Source organism: Balaenoptera physalus (assembly GCF_965194825.1).
Source record: "Balaenoptera physalus genome assembly, chromosome: 8".
Taxonomy (NCBI): Eukaryota; Metazoa; Chordata; class Mammalia; order Artiodactyla; family Balaenopteridae; genus Balaenoptera; species Balaenoptera physalus.
This window is the reverse complement of record NC_138887.1, coordinates 6,457,262-6,478,246: the sequence shown is the minus strand read 5'-3', so window position 1 is coordinate 6,478,246 and position 20,985 is coordinate 6,457,262. Positions and strand designations below refer to the sequence as shown.

General features: G+C 48.4%; 1 long non-coding RNA gene across 1 annotated transcript; it reads left to right on the top strand.

Moving 5' to 3' along the window:
• Positions 1-365: 365 nt before the first annotated feature.
• On the top strand, positions 366-20,715 carry LOC309665374. The gene is made up of 2 exons (XR_014266365.1): positions 366-1,979; positions 16,001-20,715. It is a non-coding gene; the product is annotated as an uncharacterized lncRNA (long non-coding RNA).
• Positions 20,716-20,985: the final 270 nt, after the last annotated feature.

Genomic DNA, 20,985 nt, shown 5'->3' with positions numbered 1-20,985 from the left:
AGCTCTAAAAATTGAGCATTTTTAGTAAGAAATTTGGCAGCAAAATCTGACAGGCATTGTGAATCTCCCAGGAGGGAATAAAGCCCATGCAATCGTTTTTTTCCCTTGGAGCATCTCAAGGGAGTTTTATTTTGGGAAATCATGCTCTGAGATAAGCTTGCTATTAGTTCAAGACCTCCTAATTTATTTTTTTTGCATAAATTTGGGTTTTCCTTTTCAGTTTCCTTCGATTCATTCTTTACTACCTAACTATGCCAGGTTGTTTTTTTTTTTTTAATAAATTTATTTATTTTATCTTTGGCTGCGTTGGGTCTTCGTTGCTGCGCGTGGGCTTCTCATTGCGGTGGCTTCTCTTTTTGGGAGCAGGGGCTCTAGGCGCGTGGGCTTCAGTAGTTGTGGCATTCTGGCTCAGTAGCTGTGGCTTGCGGGCTCTAGAGCACAGGCTCAGTAGTTGTGGCGCACGGGCTTAGTTGCTTCGTGGCAGGTGGGATCTTCCCGGACCAGGACTCGAACCCGTGTCCCCTGCACTGGCAGGCAGATTCTTAACCACTGTGCCACCAGGGAAGTCCTGCCAGGTTGTTATTTGATGGCTTCGCAGCCTAATGATCACATCTATGTGTACAATTCTTCCGGGTTGATGAGGCAGTTTTGTATTCATTTCTCTTCTGGTCCTCAGTAAACCCCTGTTTTTCAGCAACGCAGGAGTGGAGACACAGGACCCAGCTGGAACGTGGCGGAAGCAGAGGTGGAGCCTGACTCTGGCCTCTGGCATCACCATGCCCCTTGTAGAGACTAACCCCAGTGCTGTCTCCAGGACAGCTTGTCAGTGACCCTCACCGGCAGTGGGTCTCAGGTTTTAGATAACGCAGAACCCGCCCACTTGTAAGTGAAACAAGTGAAGGGCAGCAGTGGGCCAGCCGTGGCTGGGGGAGGGGAGTGGGACTGCGGAAAGGACTGGGGGTGCGCCGGCCGCACGTGAGCTGGACATCTCAGCAGCTCTGTCTCTGCCCCAGGTTCTCTCTGCTCTCGTACGAAGTTGAAAAGTCAGGATGAAGTAGGTGATGTTTTACTGACCGGAGGTTATGGTGGTTCAGGGACTTCTGTTGCTTCTAGGCCAGGTTGTGAAAGGGTCCGGTTCCCAAACCTTGGATGGGTTCTCCTGCTCTCCAGGAACGTAGGAATGTGGAAGCACCGGCTCAAGCTCTTCATTCCAGAACAGACCCCCGAGGCCCAGGAGGGGGAATCACTTACATGATGCCAGTTGGTCAATCAGCAGAAGAGTTGGGGCTGGAATTCAGCTTCTTCACTGGAGAAGCGAGCCCGCTGTGAATCTCAGCATCCTTAGACTGAGGCCTGGATCCCTTGTGCTGTACTGCTGCGCTCCACCAGCAGAGGGCACCATTAGTCTGTGGGTGTTTTCAACAACTTTGGTTTCTAGGCCAGGCATTATGGAGAATGCGTTAAGATTGAATACCATATAATATGGGGATACTGCCTTCATGGATTGTAAGAACCATTTGAAGACGCTGGCTTTTACAAAAGGATATGAAATGAAACATCACGATGTGCCCTAATGCGGAGATAGATAGAGCCGGGACAAGGGGGAGCTCTTTTGAAAACCAGATTTCGAGAAGCGTCCGTGTTGGCTGAGCTCCTCGGGGGTCACTGAACGTTCTGTCCTTGTCATCCAGGCACAACTCACTGCCCTTTGTGCCGAGATAAAACAGGTGGAACATGCCGGGCTCACTCCCTCTCTAGAGCAATGCATCACATTAAAACAGGGCACTGCTTCCACGCAGCACCCAGGGCAGGGCAGCAGACAGCTGGGGTGAAACTCTGCCCTGCGCCTTCTAGCTTATCGGTTTGGTGACAATGAGACCACCTTGCAGGGCCGTCACGGGAACAAGACGAGACTGCGTGCAGATGCCCAGCGCGACGCCCACAGCAGGGAGGACCGAGTGAAGGGGACCTGTGCTCAGGTGAGGGCCTTTAGGGCCTAGCTTGGGTTGGAGGTGGCCAGTCCCCTGGGGTGTTTGACAGATTATGGGAATGTGGCCTCGGAGTCAGGAGGCCCGGCGCCTGGACCGCGGGAGACCTGCTGGGCACAGTCTTGTGCTTGATCAGGAGGGCCCCCCATCAGCCGAGGGGGGCCAACAGGGCAGTGCAGGGGTCAGCGACCCGGCTCCAGAGCCCAGCAGCCGCCCTTGGGCCCTGTGTGGGGTGAGCACACAGAGGGAGCGAAGACCGCTTCCCGTTGACACTGGGCCTCGGGGCCAGATGCGGACCTGCGGGTGGCGCTGTCGGTTGGGAACCTGTCACGGTGGAGATGGGCGATGAGGACCCGGATACCCAATGGGTCCCAAAGCGCACTGTTGGCAAAGGGGGCGGGGCTTCCACTAAAAACAAGGAATTCCATTTATCTTTTCATTTGAAAAGACATCTTAGTTTTAAGACGTCTTCAGTGTCTTTTCTAGGGACTCTGCCAGTATCAGGTAGTTGGATTGAAGTCTGATGACAGGTAGGCAAACTTTTGAAGCCACTGTTGATCTTCAAAAAAATTTTCGGATGGATAGAGGAATTGAAATGTGAAGTGTTCAAATGGTTACATTTCTAAGGTCACACTATTAGGTGAGGGTTCTTTTTTGAATATACATTTCAGGAAGCCTGAGCTGTCAGGGCAGCTGCCAGGAGAAGGTTTTCTACGGCAGCTCCTGAGGTCTTTCAGAAATGGCCCGGGGGTTATGAGAACCCACAGTCAGGGTTCACAGGCATTTGATGTAAGATCCATGGACACGGGTGGGGCAATAGAAGCTGCTTTACCCTTGGGCGTGAGGGAGAAGCTCTAGGAATACATGGAATTTCATGGATCTCATCCAGGAATACCAGCTTTGGAAAAGAACACTTAGGAAACATGATGGTGACACTTAGGTGCTATCAGCCCAACCCCAGTGGGCCTTAAGTTCTTTCACAGAAAGGACAGCAGACTGGAATACAAAGCTACCTTTCAAATGCCTGAGGTCACTTGAAGATTTGAAGCCTGGGTGGGAAAGCTCCCCTGTAACCACCGTGGGGAAGTGGAGGAGATGCTGGGGGAGTCCTGAAATGCGATTTCTTATCTGGGCCTCTTCAGTTCCTTCCTGCCGGCTTCTCAGAGCAGCCTTGCTTCTTTTTTTTTTTTTTTTTTTCCAAAGTGAATCAGTTATACATATACATATATCCCCATATCTCCTCCCTCTTGCGTCTCCCTCCCTCCCACCCTCCCTATCCCACCCCTCTAGGTGGTCACAAAGCACCGAGCTGATATCCCTGTGCTATGCAGCTGCTTCCCACTAGCTATCTATTTTACATTTGGTGGTGTATATATGTCCAGGCCACTCTCTCACTTCGTCCCAGCTTACCCTTCCCCCTCCCCATATCCTCAAGTCCATTCTCTAGTAGGTCTGTGTCTTTATTCCCGTCTTGCCACTAGGTTCTTCATGACCTTTTTTTTTTTTTCCCTTAGATTCCATATATATGTGTTAGCATACAGTATTTGTTTTTCTCTTTCTGACTTACTTCACTGTGTATGACAGGATCTAACTCCATCCACCTCACTACAAATAACTCCATTTCGTTTCTTTTTATGGCTGAGTAATATTCCATTGTATATATGTGCCACATCTTCTTTATCCGTTCATCTGATGATGGACATTTAGGTTGCTTCCATGTCCTGGCTATTGTAAATAGAGCTGCAATGAACATTTTGGTACATGACTCTTTTTGAATTATGGTTTTCTCAGGGTATATGCCCAGTAGTGGGATTGCTGGGTCGTATGGTAGTTCTATTTTTAGTTTTTAAAGGAGCTTCCATACTGTTCTCCATAGTGGCTGTATCAATTTACCTTCCCGCCAACAGTGCAAGAGGGTTCCCTTTTCTCCGCACCCTCTCCAGCATTTATTGTTTCTAGATTTTTTGATGATGGCCATTCTGACCGGTGTGAGATGGTATCTCATTGTAGTTTTGATTTGCATTTCTCTAATGATTAATGACGTTGAGCATTCTTTCATGTGTTTGTTGGCAATCTGTATATCTTCTTTGGAGAAATGTCTATTTAGGTCTTCTGCCCATTTTTGGATTGGGTTTTTTTTTTTTTTTTATTGAGCTGCTTGTAAATCTTGCTTCTTCATTATTATCATCATCATCGTCACCCAAGCAAGCAGCTGAAAGACCTCCCCTCCACCTGCCGTGTCTGCCGTGGTCCCTCGTGTCCCTGCCCCTGCTCTCCCTTGCTTTCCCGAGGCAAAGACAGCCCCAGGGATTGCATGTCACCCCACTGCCTCCTCTGGCTGACTGTTAAGAGAGGGATGTTTGTGCTGAACTTTCAGGCCAGAGCAGCCCGGGACCTTGCAGCCCTTAGAGGGACTTGGCCCTTGCTCTAAGGCAAATCCCTCAGACACACTGCAGACTTCCTCGTGTGGCTCCAAGGCCCTGGACACGCTTGTCTTGGATTTGTGATGAGGTTCCCATGCTCCTTCCCTGCCTCTTCTCCTTCTGCACCCCTGGGGCCAACATCATTAGCTAATCAACGTGTCCTTTTTCACAAGCCTCAGACCCTTGAGGGCAGCTGCTTCCAGCTGATGAGCTGGCACCTGAACAGAGCCTTAGATCTTTCTAGACTTGCCTTTTACTGCACCCCATGTCCTCCCTTTGCTCTTAATTCCTGATTTGGGGCTTTGCCTTCCTAACTCCCTTTTCTCGTGTTGTTATTTCCGCCTAGCATGCTCTCCCCACAGACCAGCAATTCCTGCCCTCGGGCTGTGGGATGCCCGATGAACAACACAAACGCGCTTTTCTTTCTTCTCATAGGAAACTCGTGAGCATCCACGACAGACAGAAATGGACAACAGCTCTATAGGGAGATAGCAAAAGAAGACCCTACCCCAATTTCCCGGGGAACTTTGACTCACATCACTGTTAAGAAAGGCCAGTTAGGAAGTTAGTTCTGAACTGTGTGTCCTTCCCCGGCCCCCACCGCCCCGCGTCTCAGCACAGGAGGGAGGGGTGGAGAGTACGGGGGTTCATACCGCCGGCTGCCTGTAGCGGGACGGCGGCCACACCCACCAGGGTGCCAGGCAGCAGCCCCCTCGGGTGCTCGGGAGCCCCGTGCCCGACCAGAAGGAACCTCCCAACACACGTGTGGACAGCGTGGGCTGCAGACATGCTCCGTGCCCTGTTTTCATCACGGGGACCAGCCCTGGGGAGAGCTCTCCACTCAAGGATCTCTCCCTGCACGTGTCCAGCACCCTCTGCAAGAAAACCTACAGACTCTGGTGTTTCCAGCAGCTGTGCTTTGCTGCACCCTCCCGAAAAGCAGGATGTGCTGCTTCTCCCAAACAGGTCCGGCTCCACTCCGTGTCAACACTTACGGCGGTATAGAGAGTTTACATGGCAACCCGCTCGCTACAAAATCCTCTGCCTTTTCTCTTTTTCTCCCTCTTGGAGTCAGCAGCCTCATCTTCCCACCTAGAAGTCAGTGTGTCCGGGCCCCTCTGGCTGGGCTGGCTTCAGCCCTGTCTTCCCAGACTTCTTCACACCATCTCTTTTCTTATGTAGCGTGATCTCCATCATTTGTATCCCCATTTTCATCCCTTTGCTGATTTAAAAAGGCTTCTCCTTGGAATTTACTCCCCGTACCAGATGCTGTTGGTACTGTCCAAATGTCTGTTCTCCCATTTTTCTACAGTAAATGAACTCAGGGCGTTTAGCGGGACACGTGGCCACCACAACAGACCCCATCTCCCAGCGAGCGCGGCACAGGGCGTGAGGACGGGGCACCAGGGGCTGTAGGCGAGCGTGGACACATCTCCTGTGAGATGTCCTCCAAGACAGGAGGCACACCCTTTCCTGCCTTTGTCTCCTTTTTGCCTGGAATGTGGATGTTATGGCTGGAATTAGAACAGCAATCTTGGACGAAGAGTTAAAAGCTGTGTGCTGAGGACAGCAGGTGCCACGAAAGAGAAAAAAACGGGCCCCGATAGACGATTAAAACTTCTATTTAAATGAAAACAATTTTAAGTTTTCTTTTCAAGACAAAGTTTAATAATATGTATACATAGGAGAGACCCAGGAAAACTAACTCCTAAAATTTTCTTTTATCGTATTTTTTCCTACATACATTATGTTTACGATTGGAAAAAACCTTAAATTCCATGATTTGAGGCCTATTTAAAATTTTAGTTTCTCTCGACTTAAGAAAATAAATAAAATAATTGATAATTTGATTCTTAAAATATTCCACTGTTTTGATAAAAAAGGTTATTGGAGTATTGGCAGCAAAGGTCAGATTTGGACACCTCATTTGTCTCTAGAGGTTCAGATCTTTAACTGAGCCTTCCGTTTAACTGCTCTCCTGTAAAATAGCTGCACTCTGAGACTTCCCTTGACAGCAACATGTGAGGAGCAAAGGAGACAGAAATTAGGGTGGAGGGGCGCAGGGGGTATATTCCCAGAGGGAGAAGAAAGTCAGTTCTTTTCCATGGTCGTGCTTTTCCGAAAGCGGATAAAATGTTTTTGTCTGGGCAGAACGCAGTTGCTGGCCTTCTACTCATTCCTGATCAAACTTAGACAAAACAACGAGACAGGCCTGGGCCCAGCCCCTTGGACGGGGTTCAGAGCGCAGGCCAAGGGCTCCTGCCTGTGGGGGTGGGACTCGGGGTGGGAAGACAGACTCTCCTTGGCTGGCCTCCAAGTTCTGAGGCCTAAAGCATTTGGAACCATCGGGGGGGGGGGGGGGGGGGACGACGGCCGCGGTCCTCGACGGTGCCGGCCAGCCCCCTGTTTCTACGATCTGCGGGCTCCTTTCACTTAGTGGGGTGAGGAGTGATCCCTCTGCCTCACCGTCCTCCCTTAACCTTAACCTTGGGTCACGGACTGAGAGGAGGCAGCTCTGATATCATACTTGATCTGGTACAACCAGAGTAAAAGGCTCTTCCTAACCCAGCTTTTCTGGTGTTCTGAAATTCAGAGGTGCAAAGCCTTAGCAAACCCAAAATATAATCAGGCCTCTATTACAAAAAAAACATGCAAGGTTCTGGTTCTCTGGCTCTCCTAGACCTTTTTTACCCAAGGAGGTTCCGTTCTTTTCACAGAACCATCCCTCTTCCCAGTCTCTCAAACTGAATGGTAACTATTATGTAATGTACAACCCACTGCGCTCACAGCTGGGTGCAGGGGCTCGGAACCCAGGAGAGACAGCTAAGCTAAGAGCTACACGCACACACCAAGGAGGGCCTGGCTAAGTGAGAGGTTTATTTGGCATGGGAGGGGGGTGTGTGCTGCTTCTGTGAGAACTTGAGAGAGAAGGTGGAGTGTGAGTTAAATCCTACAGGGTAGAGCGGGGTGAAGGTCATCCCAGGCAGAGCACGGCTTCTGGAGGCCGTGAGTGAGCAGGGATTGGAGTAGGAGATGGTGTGGGCGGCGCTGGTGGGAGGGATGGTGTCACACAGATCTAGATACCAGACAGGGGCTACTTCCTACAGGCAATATTCTGCATGCAAAGGGCAGTTTTGTATAATTTTGGAAGAAAAAAGTGATGGATGAGCTTGTGTGTGTCAGAAGAAAGAGCAAAACACAAAGGTGCTTTAGGAGTGACAGGACCCACATCCTGTCGGTGACGTGAGGAGACCACAGCGCAAGAGATGCTGAGGGAGAAGAGGGTGGGCGTGAGCTGGGGCAGCGCGTGCTGGCTGGTGAAGGTGAGGCAGGGCTGGGGGCCCCGTGGGAGGACGCAGCTTCCTGCCTGATTGTGCGCAGTGATTTCTGGAAGTGAACTGGACGGTCTCAGCCTCAGGGCAGTTCCCTAAGGAAAGAATCTAAAGTCCCATCGCAGGCTGCCCCTGTGTCACAATCAGAGCAAGCCTTCCTGCAGGAGAGGGGTCAGGGCGATTTCCAGATTGGACATCTCCAGGGTAGAGAACCCAGCACAATGAAAGGAAAGAGCCTCATACAGCCCACGTTGCTGTGAAATTTCGGAACTCATACGACAAAAGAAGATATTAATGGCTTCCAGAGTAAAATAAATACCAACAATAAGAACGAAATCCCCCCACCCCGTGGCAGGATTCAAAATATTTAACACTTGGTATGGCCTGGGCACTGGCCCGTCAGAATGGATGCCGCTGGAAGTAGCTCTCAAGTGGGGTCTTGCTCTACTGGGTATTAGCCCTTTAGCTGTTTGGATGGTGGAAAGGTCTAAAGGTCCAAGAGGAGAGTCTGCAGGATGCTGGGACATTCCAGGCTAGGGCTGGGGCTGGGGGTCATAGGATGCTGACCAACTGGTGCAAAAGAATTTCTGTATTTTAGCAGCAGGTGTGGCTGTGTTTCGTGTGGCCCAGCTGACTCTCCGTCCTGCCTGCTTCCCACCCCACTCCACCAAAGCAGGGAAACGAATCAAAATGGTGCTCTCAATACTGATTCAGTGCCTTTGGGTATCTGAGAAACAAAAATTCAAACTAGAATTTTTTACTTAGCCGCATTATCTATCAAATACAAGTTATTTTCAGAATTGCAAGGGTTCAGGAAAGGTACCTGCAGTGCAGTGATGGGTTCAGGTTTGGTGGGGCGTGAAGCCTGTACAATCTGGGGGGCCTCTCTTTCAGAAAAACATTAAAAATTACTACTATATAATTAGATACAAAGTGAATAGTTATTTAGAGTCATACGAGAAATCACAACTAAATACAAAGATTAGCCTTAAATATTATAAAATCCAGAAAAAATTTGATTCACTGACTGATTTCTATTATACTTTGATCCTGTATTTTCCCTATACTTTTTGGGTGCTTCTTCATATGACAACAGTTTTATAGTATTTTTGTGGAGAGAAGAGAAGCATTCAGTCCTTTCTCTACTATGGTTGGTCAAAATTTGTTATTTCTTATTGATAGTATAGGAAACTCCGTGTTCATGTTGGGATATGACCTCAGGGCCTGCAGGGGCGCGGCCTGTTGGGGAGAGAGGTGACACGGTGAGTGGGGTGGCTCGTGGAAGCCGTTCTTCTCTGGCTTGGCAAGAACCCAGCTCTGCGTGGGGATGGAGGTGCCAAAGCTCAGTGTGTTCCCCACTCAGCTTCCCCTCAGCCAGATTACAAACACGCGCTGGGGCCGCTTCACCGCCACCCAGCAATGTGGGGAATGTGACCAAGGGCAGGCGGGAGAGAGACGTTGCCTTAAACGGTTGCTGTTGAAGGGTCTGATTTTTGAAGAATTTATAAAAACACACAATCATGTGACTCTAAGGCAAAGGCCCTTCCTTTCCAGGCCCTTGGAAGAGGCTCATTAACAGCGCAGTAAATCCACTTTAACTCCTCTGTGTCTGTCCTGGGAAACTACTGCAAGGCTGTACTCTAGCAAAAACAAGGAGCAAATAAAAAAAGGGAGCTGAGGGGTCTAGGAAACAGTGGGTCCAACTCAGGAGCGCTCTGAAGAGAGTTCCTGGGAGACAGCAATTCTCAGTCCTAGAAAGAGCACGTCTTCACAGATTTGGAAGAAGGGGGCTCTGGGAGTACTCGCATACGTTTCTCCAAAATGCAGGCCGTGGATATCATGAAGATGCCCAAAGGATTCCATGAAAGATCCCAGCCATAGATGGCCAGTCTATGCATATGCGTCATCAAAAGCGCACACCACTATGATAATGTACACTTTGCAGTAGACTTAAAAAAACACCATCTCTGACAACTAGGAATCCTAATTTATAAATCAGAGCAGATGTATTTCCCATTTGACTTTGATCAATAAATGAGCATTGGCGATGATGTTTTAAAAAAGAAATACCACCTGTCTATAATTAATGAAGAAAGAAATAGAGATATAAAGATGCAACTTAAAAATTATAAAGGCCACAAATAGATAAATTGAATATACACCTATATTTCTTATACATATGTATGTATGTAGTAGGTGAATGTGTTATGGGGAAAGATATTGAGGGTGTAAGCAAACTAAACCATCATTCAGCATAACAGCGGATAATGCGTAGAGCTGATAAATCCAGAAATAGCTCTGTGAGCTTGTTACTGGGAACTTCAGAGGCAACCACAGAACCAAATCAGAAATGACTGAATCAGGTTGCTCTGGAGAGCAGGGCTTGAGGGTAGGGGTGCAGGCAGGGACAAGTGGCTTTCTTTATCAGTGTCTCTCCTTAGTTGATTTTTAGAAAACGTGTACATGTTACTCTGATTGAAAGTACATTTAAAACATTTGGAAAAGAGCTCAGGTTAGAAGGCTTACTTGAGTGGGGAACACGGGGCTCACGTACGTAACTGCATGGCGCTGCCAGGCTTCCTTAGCTGTGCCGCCTTGTCGTAGGTGTGTGTGTCTTTGTCAGCTCAGGCTGCTATCGCAAAACACCACACTTGGGGGGCTGCAACAATAGACGTTTGTTTCTCACAGTTCTGGAGGCTGGATATCCAAGATCAAGGTGCCAGCAGATTCGGTTCCCTGTGAGGCCTTCTACCTGGCTGGCAGATGGCTGCCTTCTGGCTGTGTGCTCACGTGTAGGGGAGAGGAAGCAAGCTCTCTGCTGTCTCTTCTTACAAGGGCACTAATCCCACCATGAGGGCCCCACCCTTATGACCTCATCTAAACCCAGTCATCTCCCAGAGGCCCCGTCCCCAAATGCTACCACATTCAGGGCTAGGGCTTCCACATATGAATTTGGAGTCCAAAGCCACATGCAAGTGGGAGTGTTGATGTGCCACTGTTACAGGGTGTTAGGTTTGGATTTAGAAAGTGTTTGGGTTTGACCGAGGCCACATGGCAAGTTCATGGCAGAGCCTGGGTTCCCGTCTCCAGGGCTCTTGGCTGTGGAGAGATGCCCACACGGTGCAGTGGTGTCCATGGGGTCAGATAAGTCTGAACAGTGCTAAATAGCCCATCTCTCTCTCCCGGCGCCTTGCAGAGTTCCAATTCATTAGCAGTTTAATGTTTTTGAGGAATCGGCAAGAAAGAAAACACCTTTTCCCCAAGCATACTTTTTCCCAAGGTAGCAATTCTTAAGCTTTTTAATTTCAGGACTCCTTTTCATTCTTAAAAAGTACTAAGGGCTCCAAAAAGCTTTTGTTAATATGGTTTAGATCTATCAATATTTATTGAAGAAGAAATTAGAGGTAGGAGACTTTAAAAGTATTTACTAATTCATTTAAAAATAATAATAAACCAAATACATGTTAACATAAATGAACAATTTTATGAAAAATAATATTTTCAGAAGAAAGTTTAGTGAGAAAAGTGGCTCTGTTTCATATTTTTACACACCTCTGTGATCTGTTGGAGTATGGTCTTATGGTGGAAATGTTTGCAGAAAATCCACAAAAAGGAGTATTTAAATATCCACTTTGGATAATTATGGGTCTTCTTTTTGATACTACACCAAAACTCAACAATAGTAGTTTCTTAAAGGTTAGTTGCAATGTGGAATTTGAAACATGTCAATTAAATTTTCATACTCTGTTACATTAAAATCCATTGTTCTATCTTGCAGTTTGGATAGATGTTTTATCTGTGTATTATTTTGTCACATTTTGTGACATTAGCCATTTGGAAAATACTGGATCCTTGAGTTGTGAAATTTATCAAATGTTGACACATTTCATTATACAGTACCGAAAAATCACATCTGTTAGTATCACCACTGATCTCGTTATAGAAGTTACTAGGTCATGGGAAACGGTCAAGCTCATGGTGGCAGATTCAAGTTTTCCAAATTCTAGTTTTTGTTAAAAAGCTTGAATTTTCTCATTGGCAACACTTACTCTCAGTTATTTCCTTGAAGCATCGGGCTTGGTTTGTCCATTTTTGAGAAAATGTCTGCCTAATACCCATGTGTGAATAACATATTTGTCTCTCAGTTGTTGTTTCAAGTAAAACTGGTGTCCATGAGAAAGCTGACAAGCTCCGCCCACAAAACCCATCCAACACCTGGGTCCTCGGTGCCCTGACCGTCACCCTTCAGCACACGGCACACGCGCCTTCTCATTTCATCTCACACAATAGTAAAAGGACATATATTAATGGGCCAAGATTTAATGAAATTAATAGTTTTTTTTTTAACCAATTTATCTAGAACATTCTTAAGAGAAACCGACATCACTTGTCGCTGGTGTTAACGTTTCTTTATTCATGACTGTGCGTGCCTGGCGGGGAGAGCGCATGGCTGCTGGCAGTTTGCAGCCGGTGCGTTGATGCGTGTGAAGACTCCAGCAGGCTCTAGGCACACTGCGTTTGCACTCTCAGTGTGAGTGTCAACGCTGTGAGGTTTCCATCTTTATTTTGTATTTTGAGTTGGCGCTCTACTTTAACGAAGAGCTTTCACTTCTCCTTATTTATGTGTCTTACATGGCTATGGACTCATGAACTCCTATTGATTCAATGAGTTATAATCTGTTACGATCATCACTTATTTTGTTGTTCAAATTGTTACAGCTTTGGAAATCTCTTGAAACTGGTTCTCATCTGCTTCTTCCTGCCCCACACTCCCATCACACATGGTCTTAGTGTCCTGTGCCTGTCACCACTAGCCCTGAAACTGCAAGACCATGTGGACTCTGGGCCATGACAAGTTCTCCTCGCATTTCAGCTTGAAAGTGATGTCTTTTTCTCTGTCACTTACGGCATTTTTTCAGCCTTCAGCTTCACGTGGCCTTTGCCTGGAAGGGAATTAGTTTGTAATGGAGTCTTTTCATTTCAGGAGGTACATCAATATTTATATTATTTTGGAATTTCAGCCCAGGTACTACTAAAAAGTTTGTTTCCACAGATTATTGACTCAACACGAGATCTGGATGCTTACCTAGAAGAGTTTCTTTTGCAGAGGTGACGTTTCTAAATTCTCCTTCGTATTGACATTAAACCGGGTGTTTATAATATACTAATGGCTATGTTTGCCAAGCCAAATGAACCAGTCACTGTCTTCACAGAGTGTAAGTTGCGAAAGAGGCATGGCAGATACACCTAAAGAGGGGAGCTTTTGGTTAATGCATTTTGTTCTTTGTTGTTTGTTTTTCTTTATTATTTGGTTTTCATTGACATCTGAACACGGACAAGGGTGAAGAAGTAATGACAAACTAGGAAAGTGACAGGTCCCGGCACCTGCGGGTACAGACAAGGCCCTGCTCTGGGCCCTTCACGTGCACCACACCTGCCAGGTGTGTGCTGGTGGCTCCCGGCTTATGACGGGTTTCCATCACAAAGAGCAGCCCCCGCAGCACGGATAAAGCTGGACGGGCACTGGCACGGGGCCTAGGCCTGTGGAGCTGGCTGGCATCGGGCCGATGAGCCAGGCCGCCGAGCACAGGTGGCAACGCCGGGCCGTTCTGACCCGGGCGGCCCTCGGCCGGCACTGTCTGTCCCTCGTGCTCCAGGACAGCCGTGAGGACGCCACTGGGCCATCCGGGGAGCGGAGAGCGGTGCAATCGCTTCCGAAGGAGGAGCGGCCCGGCGGCCAGGGCAGCAGTGGCCGTCCGCAGCGAATGGCCACAGCTCGTGCCGCGGCCGTCCGTGTCTGTTGGAAGCGAGGAGCGCGCGCTGAGCTGCGTAACGAGCGGCTGCGAGCGCACGTCCCCCGTGGGGCTGTGTCAGGGTTCCAGCCCCCACGTGTGCCCGGCGATCTCTCCTCGCGGCCGCCCCCGATGCACGTGCTTCTGGAAGGAGAGGAGGGCTGAGCGTGGCGGGGGGAGGGGCCGTGGGGAAAGCCTGAACTAGGGAGCCCGGGTGGGTGGGAAAAAAGGGCAAGAAGTTATCTCCTCTGAGTGAGAAAGCTCCTCTTCACCCACAGACCCGCCCTTCGGCACCAGTCCCCGTGGCCTCTCGCGGGCCGCGGGCCTCAGGCTGGCGGCTGGAGGCCTTGGCCGGGGTCCAGGGAGGCTGAGCGGCCGCCAGCGGGCCTCTGTCGCCCGCTCTTCTCCACGGACAGAGCCACCTGGCTCTCCTGTCACCTCGTCGAGACGCTTTTGCCTTCAGGAAATCAGCTAATGACACTCAGCCTTGTTCCAGAATCCCAGCTGGAGCCCTGGGCTTTGGTCTGGCACCCGCTGGAAGCCCGGGCTGAGCCCTGGCCCGCCTCCCAGGCCCGCGTCTGCGGCTCTGCTCGCTCCTGTGTGTCTGTGATGGCCAGACGACAGGGGAACGAGGGAGGGGAAGGGAAAGCAGGGCAGGCAGCCAACGCCTCTTATTCTTCTCAGTTTTGACTCACTGTTCTGCTGTCATAACTTGGTTATTTTATCACTTTTCACCAGAATGTGAGTCATCCTGGAAGACATTTGTTTCCCGAAATTGACATTCAGATAGCTGTATGTTCTTTCAACTTGTGCATCTTCCGAACTTATAGGAAGAGAATGTCATTTTACATAATCCTGTACGTAACATTGGGGTCCCCTTACAGCGTATGGCTTCCTCATGTTTGGGAACAGGCATTCTATAAAATATTTGCTTTGAATCGCTGAGAAAATAATTGTGCTTGTAGATTAAAAAGCCTGATTTTCTTGGAGATGAGTCCTTTAAAAATGATAGAGCGCATTTCCATAGAATCATTGCACTTTTGTAGAAGCACCCTGTCTGCCTGGCGTTTATTTCACATAAGCTTGTAAGTCATGTTAATGGCTACTTTGAGGCTCTCACTGCCAAGAAAGTGGCTCCTGGGGTTATAACCCAAGCAGGCTTCCTTCCTTTTTCCAGAGAATATAAAACAAGGTAAGCAAAACAGTACTTTCCCACCCTCTGTGTGAAGTCCTCAGCTCCTTCTTCTCTTGTACTTTTTAAAAAAAATTTATTTATTTTATTTTTGGCTGCGTTGGGTCTTCGTTGCTGCACGCAGGCTTTCTCTAGTTGTGGTGAGTGGGGGCTACTCTTCCTTGTGGTGTGCGGTCTTCTCGTTGCAGTGGCTTCTCTTTGTTGCAGAGCACAGGCTCTAGGCGTGCAGGCTTCAGTAGTTGTGGCTTGCAGGCTCTAGAGTGCAGGCTCAGTAGTTGTGGTACTCGGACTTAGTTGCTCCACGGCATGTGGGATCTTCCCCGACCAGGGCTTGAACCTATGTTCCGTGCATTGGCAGGTGGATTCTTTTTCCTTTTTTTTTTTTTTTAACATCTTTATTGGAGTATAATTGCTTTACAATGGTGTGTTAGTTTCTGCTTTATAACAAAGTGAATCAGCTATACATATACATATATCCCCATATCTCCTCCCTCTTGCGTCTCCCTCCCTCCCACCCTCCCTATCCCACCCCTCTAGGTGGTCACAAAGCACCGAGCTGATCTCCCTGTGCTATGCAGCTGCTTCCCACTAGCTATTGGTTTTACATTTGGTAGTGTATATATGTCCGTGCCACTCTCTCACTTTGTCCCAGCTTACCCTTCCCCCTCCCCGTGTCCTCAAGTCCATTCTTTAGTAGGTCTGCGTCTTTATTCCCGTCCTGCCCCTAGGTTCTTCATGACCTTTTTTTTTTTTTTTTTAGATTCCATATATATGTGTTAGCATGCGGTATTTGTTTTCCTCTTTCTGACTTACTTCACTCTGTATGACAGACTCTAGGTCCATCCACCTCACTAGAAATAACTCAATTTCATTTCTTTTTATGGCTGAGTAATATTCCATTGTATATGTGTGCCACATCTTCTTTATCCATTCATCTGTTGATGGACACTTCGGTTGCTTCCATGTCCTGGCTATTGTAAATAGAGCTGGCAGGTGGATTCTTAACCACTGTGCCACCAGGGAAGTCCTTCCCTTGTACTTTTAAAGTGGGAGGACAGGGGAGATGCTGGCGTCCAAAGCAGGGGCTGTGCTGAGACGGTTTGCGGACCTTGTGAAGAGTGGAGCAGCTCTGTGCTTTGTCTCCCGGCAGGATTCTGCTGTGTTTGGACAGCACACACTGTGGAGTAGGCCTCTGCTCGAATCCCGGCACTGACGTCCAGTAGCTGTGTGTCAAGTAATTGAATCCTTAAGAAAGTGACCTACTGTATTTCAGATGCAGTTTCCTCATCTGTGAAATGGGAACAACGTCACTGAGGTGCTGACTTTGGCAGGATGTATAAGACACGAGGCCGGCATCCAGGACAGGACAGAAGCGCAGTGAAGCTCCAAGATGCAGAGGAAGGTAACATCTGGATCCAGATTTCTTCTTCTGTACTTTGAACCCTCTCCAAAAACAGGTATCCACACTTGTTTGTTTTATTGTAGATAGACTGTCTGATCTTGGGACTTTAGAGGTGGTAGACCTTAAGGACCATCTAACCCAGCCCCTCATTGTAGGGTGGATGTGGGTTCACGCAAGGTCACACCCAGCGGTGTGAAGCAGAGCCCAGGTGAGCCCCTCGGAGAAGGAGGGGAAGGTGTGTTCCTTGTCCATCCTGGAGATAAAACCACGCTCACTGATGAAATAGGTGCAGAGATTTCTTTTGCATTCTAATTTTAGCATCTGTAGAGTCAGCGTGAGCTCATACTTTTGAAGCTGCCTTAAAGCTCCTTTGTTACTGGAAAATGCATATGGATGGGTTGGACTCAGACAGGGGATTTTGTTGTTTTGTTGGGAAGAAAGGCAGTCTGAAGCTCATATCACCTGCAGCTAGTCTTGGTCTTCCTCCAACCCAGACTCGGGCTTGGTGAAGCACGTTAGTAAAGGGATGGGACATCTCTGGCTGCTGAGAACACGTCGGGGAACGTGCAGGAGGAACAGGCAGTACAGCGTAAACACTTCTCTCACCCTGGAGTTTGCCAGTAATGTTTCTGCTTTCTTGGATTTTTCCGAAGTTAAAGGATGCTTGAATTGTGGAGCCAGAGAGGACCGTGTGGTCCAGCTTCCTCCTTTCAGAGACGGGCAGACTGTGTTCAGAGAGGAAAACCCGCTCAAGGGCACACAGGGAATGGCTCGCAGGCTCCGCACCAGACCAGAGCTTGTAGCTCCTGTTGCAGGTGACGCTCCACACCTGCAGTGCCACAGGCGCTCACGTTTCTTGCTGAAGTTTGTTTATTAAAACCATATGGAAGGCGATTTGAGGCTGAAGTCCCATGCATTCAAGATCAAGAGAAATGTGTCTCATCGTGAGACCCGTGATGTGATAGGCTGTGATGACGTCATTTTAGAACCCACTAAATGCACTCTTCAGAAACAACATGACCGTTTCAGTTTTCTGCAGAGCTCTTTAACACCAGAGGAGCAATGACATCATTTTTGACTTACAAAAATTGCTCCTGTCTCTCCTAGCAAACCTTATGCACGCAGCAGCCCTCACCTACCTGGCCGGGAAACACCCTGACGCTGTGCAGTGTGATGAGATGAACCATCACCAAGTCCGTCGTGGAGGACAGAAAGCCACTCAGGCTGAATGCAGGAGGAGCAGGGCTGTACTTCTCATCAACTCTTGCCTGAATGTAAAAGGAACTACAGCACTGAAAATGAATGAACAAACACGAGCAATCTTACCAACATAATGTAGAATGGAAAAAGCAGCCCCAGGAGACCACCCAAATTAGAGCAGTAAAAATCAAGCAAAATGAGATAATATACTGTTTAGAAATTCATTCATTTGTGATAAAACTACTTCTTTAAAAAGCAAGAAGATGACTAAAAACACAATTCCGGATGGTGCTTACATCTGAGAAGGCTGCAGGGGGATGTGATGGGAAAGATGCAAGAAATTGATGATGTTCTTATTTGTAAGTTGGGGAAAAGCCGGGGAGGGGTAAGATATTAAGCCAACTTCTGGACAGAACCTCTGACTTGGTAGCAGTCTTGACTAAGCAAGATGTCTTATTCCAACAATTTCAGACAGTTTACTAGCAAGAGGATGCTCTTTATTCTATACTGTTTAGGAATGAAAACTCCAAAATACATGAGGCCGTGGGCACAGTGCCTCCGCGTTTCTTGTTCGGTAGTAAATGGTCATCATAACTACTCATGCTGTGTTCTGTTAGATGGAGTAAGTTGGGGAGACTAAGAGGTAGAGAGTGAAAGCTGAGCTGCAGTATGCAAGAGATGACAAAGTCGCAAGAGGAAGTTTGTTTTTAAGTTTGTTTTTAGTGAATAAATGCATTAAGGTGCTTGACAAGATGGCTGTTGCACCTCCAGGCAGCACGTCAGAATTCCAGGTGGGAAGTGGGCCCAGCCGGCTGGGGCCTGAAGCACAGACAATTTGCGGACTCTAGTGGATGTAGCACTCCTGTATGGAAAGAGGCAGGAATAACCCAGAGGGTACCCAAGTCTGGCACAACTGAGTAGAATTCATACCCAAGTCAAGAGAACGGGAAGGGAGCCAAAGAAGGGAGGGTCCTTCTTCTTGACCTTTCCTCTAGAACCACAGACATAGAGAAGCACCTGGGCAGGGAGGTGGAGGGGGTGCGGCTGCCTGCCCCATCACAGGGATGGATGCAGAGGAGGCTGATGAACAAGCAGAGGTGAGTAGGAGCCGTGAGGACCGTGTTAGCCCCTCTTCCCCAGGCTGCAGGCTCCCCTTCCAGCCATGTTGCCTCAACTGGGGTCAGCTTTGACAGGACCTGGTCACGTCCACCAAGGGCGGGGTGGTCTAGAGAGACTCACCCCCACCCCCAGGGTGGAGGCTAGACTTAGCTGTCCTGCTCTGAGCCTTGCTCTCAGAATTCCTGGACTACACCTGGAGGCAGTTCTGGGTCACTGCGTGTCTCCTAAGTCCCAGCTTTCCTCTCTGATGCTGGCTGCGTCCGCCTGGGCCATGCAATCAGCTGTGCCTTGGTTTCTTGGCTGCCTTCTAGCTTCCTCCTGAGGCTGCTGCCTAGCCCTGCACTTCTTTGACCCACGTAGCTGGGCCCACACACCCTGTTCCAGTTTTCCCGTCCCTGCTCTATGGGTTGGACTGTGCTCTTTGTATCGCCATTAGCTTTCCAGGGTTCTGCTCCACACTGGGTAGAACATGCTGGGTAACTGTAGGATTCCAACATCCCTGGCATCCCCAACATTCTGGGAACACATCCCAGCCATTGGGCACTCCCTACACCAAGCCTCCATTGCCACCTGGCCTGATGGAGTTGTGATGAGACTCCTGGTCACCGCCCTGTTGAATTTGTACCTTTCTCGTTGTCCTGTTTCCCCACAGATTTCTCCTCGTTGCGTGCACTGGCTGTTATCTATCTGACAGCATCTCCTCTCTCTTATTCTCTGCTATAGTAGCCCAGTTGTTTAGGTGGCAGAGATTCCTTGATCCTGGGAGGGTGAGCGACTACTCCAGCCCAAATGGATGAAACACGATGGCCCTAGAGAGGTCTTGGTACTCTTCTGCCCTCGGTCAGTGTTCTGACAGATGATATACAATCAAACATCTAGGCTTTCTGATCCAAAGGCACTTATTTGACATTCCTGTTTACCTATTTACCCTTTCCCCACCTTCTTTCCTGGAATTGTGACTTGCCATCTGGAGGTATAGCAGCCGTCCTGCAAACTAGGATAATAATGAAAGCCAACACCGTGAGGATCGTTGTTGGAAGGGAGAGTCTGGTGCTCCTTTTTGTTTGAGGCCTGGAAGTCTTGGAATTTAGGTTGTTTTCTGACAAAGGGGAAGGTCTTCGACAGAGGGGAAGGTGTCTCCTGCTGAAAACGTGTGGTGGTCTGAAGCCTGCGTGGCTCCGGGGAAGGGGGACCCTGATGGGCTTGGCAGGCACTCGGGGTGTGGGGCACTTTTCCTCTGGCCCCTGGAGGAGAACACACGGTCGTGTGGGTTGATTCTGTAGTCTGGAGGCGGCTCAGTACCACCCTGGCAGCCAACAGCATCCATGAGTTCTTCTCGGAAAGATGGCCCTGGCTATGGCAGAACCTGCCAAGATTTTTCAGAGCCCTCACTGCCACCGCCTCCTGCTGATTTATATGGGTATGTGTTAGTCTGCCAGGAAAACCAGAGAAGCATTTTTAAGGCTTGTTAAGAATCCCATGAACCTCCTACCACTTAAGTCCCAGGGCTGCTCCTTGGGTTTCCAGGCTCTGTGGGTGGCATGGGAGGTGTTTCATCACTGGGGCCATGAAGTCAGGACCAGGAAACCAAAAGCGGCAGGGCCACTCAGAATGTTTCCCTCACTTATCTCACCAAGTGCTGGGACTTTGCGTACACTGGGAGGTTGCAGGGCAGATGTGAGCAGCTGGTGATGAGGGCAGTCGACCTGCTGGGTGTGCCTTAGCCCCAGAAGTGCCAGCTGAGGAGCGTGCGGCTAAGGAAACTGCCTCATTGGGAGGATGTGTGGTCCAGCACCAGAGAGGGAGCTATGCTGTTGAAACTCATAAAGCTGAGGGTAAAAATACCCTGGAGACAGACAAAAATATGGGAAAACATTTTTATGTCCTTAGGGAAAAGGAAGACCTAAAATAAGATGCACAAAGCAAAAACCATAAAGAAAAAATAAATTTGTATAAACAAAGTTAAAATTATGTTTACCAATGGTAATAGTTACCATATAAAATGTATGTGATTAGAAAATTGAAAATGAGAATCCAGGGTACGTAATGAACTCCTAAATGTCAATAAAAAGAAGACAGACAACCCAATAGAAAAAGGTCGCAAACAAAATTTGAATGTTTAATAAAATAAGAAAAATAAGTAAATATATATATTTTAATGTTTGTCTACCTTTATGTTTTACTTACAATAAGCATTTTATATGCAGATATAAAAATTTAAAAATGCCCGTCTTCACTAGGAAAATGCAAAACCACAAACAAAGAAAGCAAAAATAAAAACAGGACTTCCCTGGTGGCACAGTGGTTAAGAATCTGCCTACCAATGCAGGGGACACGGGTTCGATGCCTGGTCCAGGATGATTCCCACATGCCGCGGAGCAACTGGGCCTGTGTGCCACAACTACTGAGCCTGTGCTCTAGACCCTGCGAGACACAACTACCGAGCCCACACGCCACAACTACTGAAGCCTGTGTGCCTAGAGCCCGTGCTCCACAACAAGAGAAGCCACTGCAATGGGAAGACCGCGCACCACAAT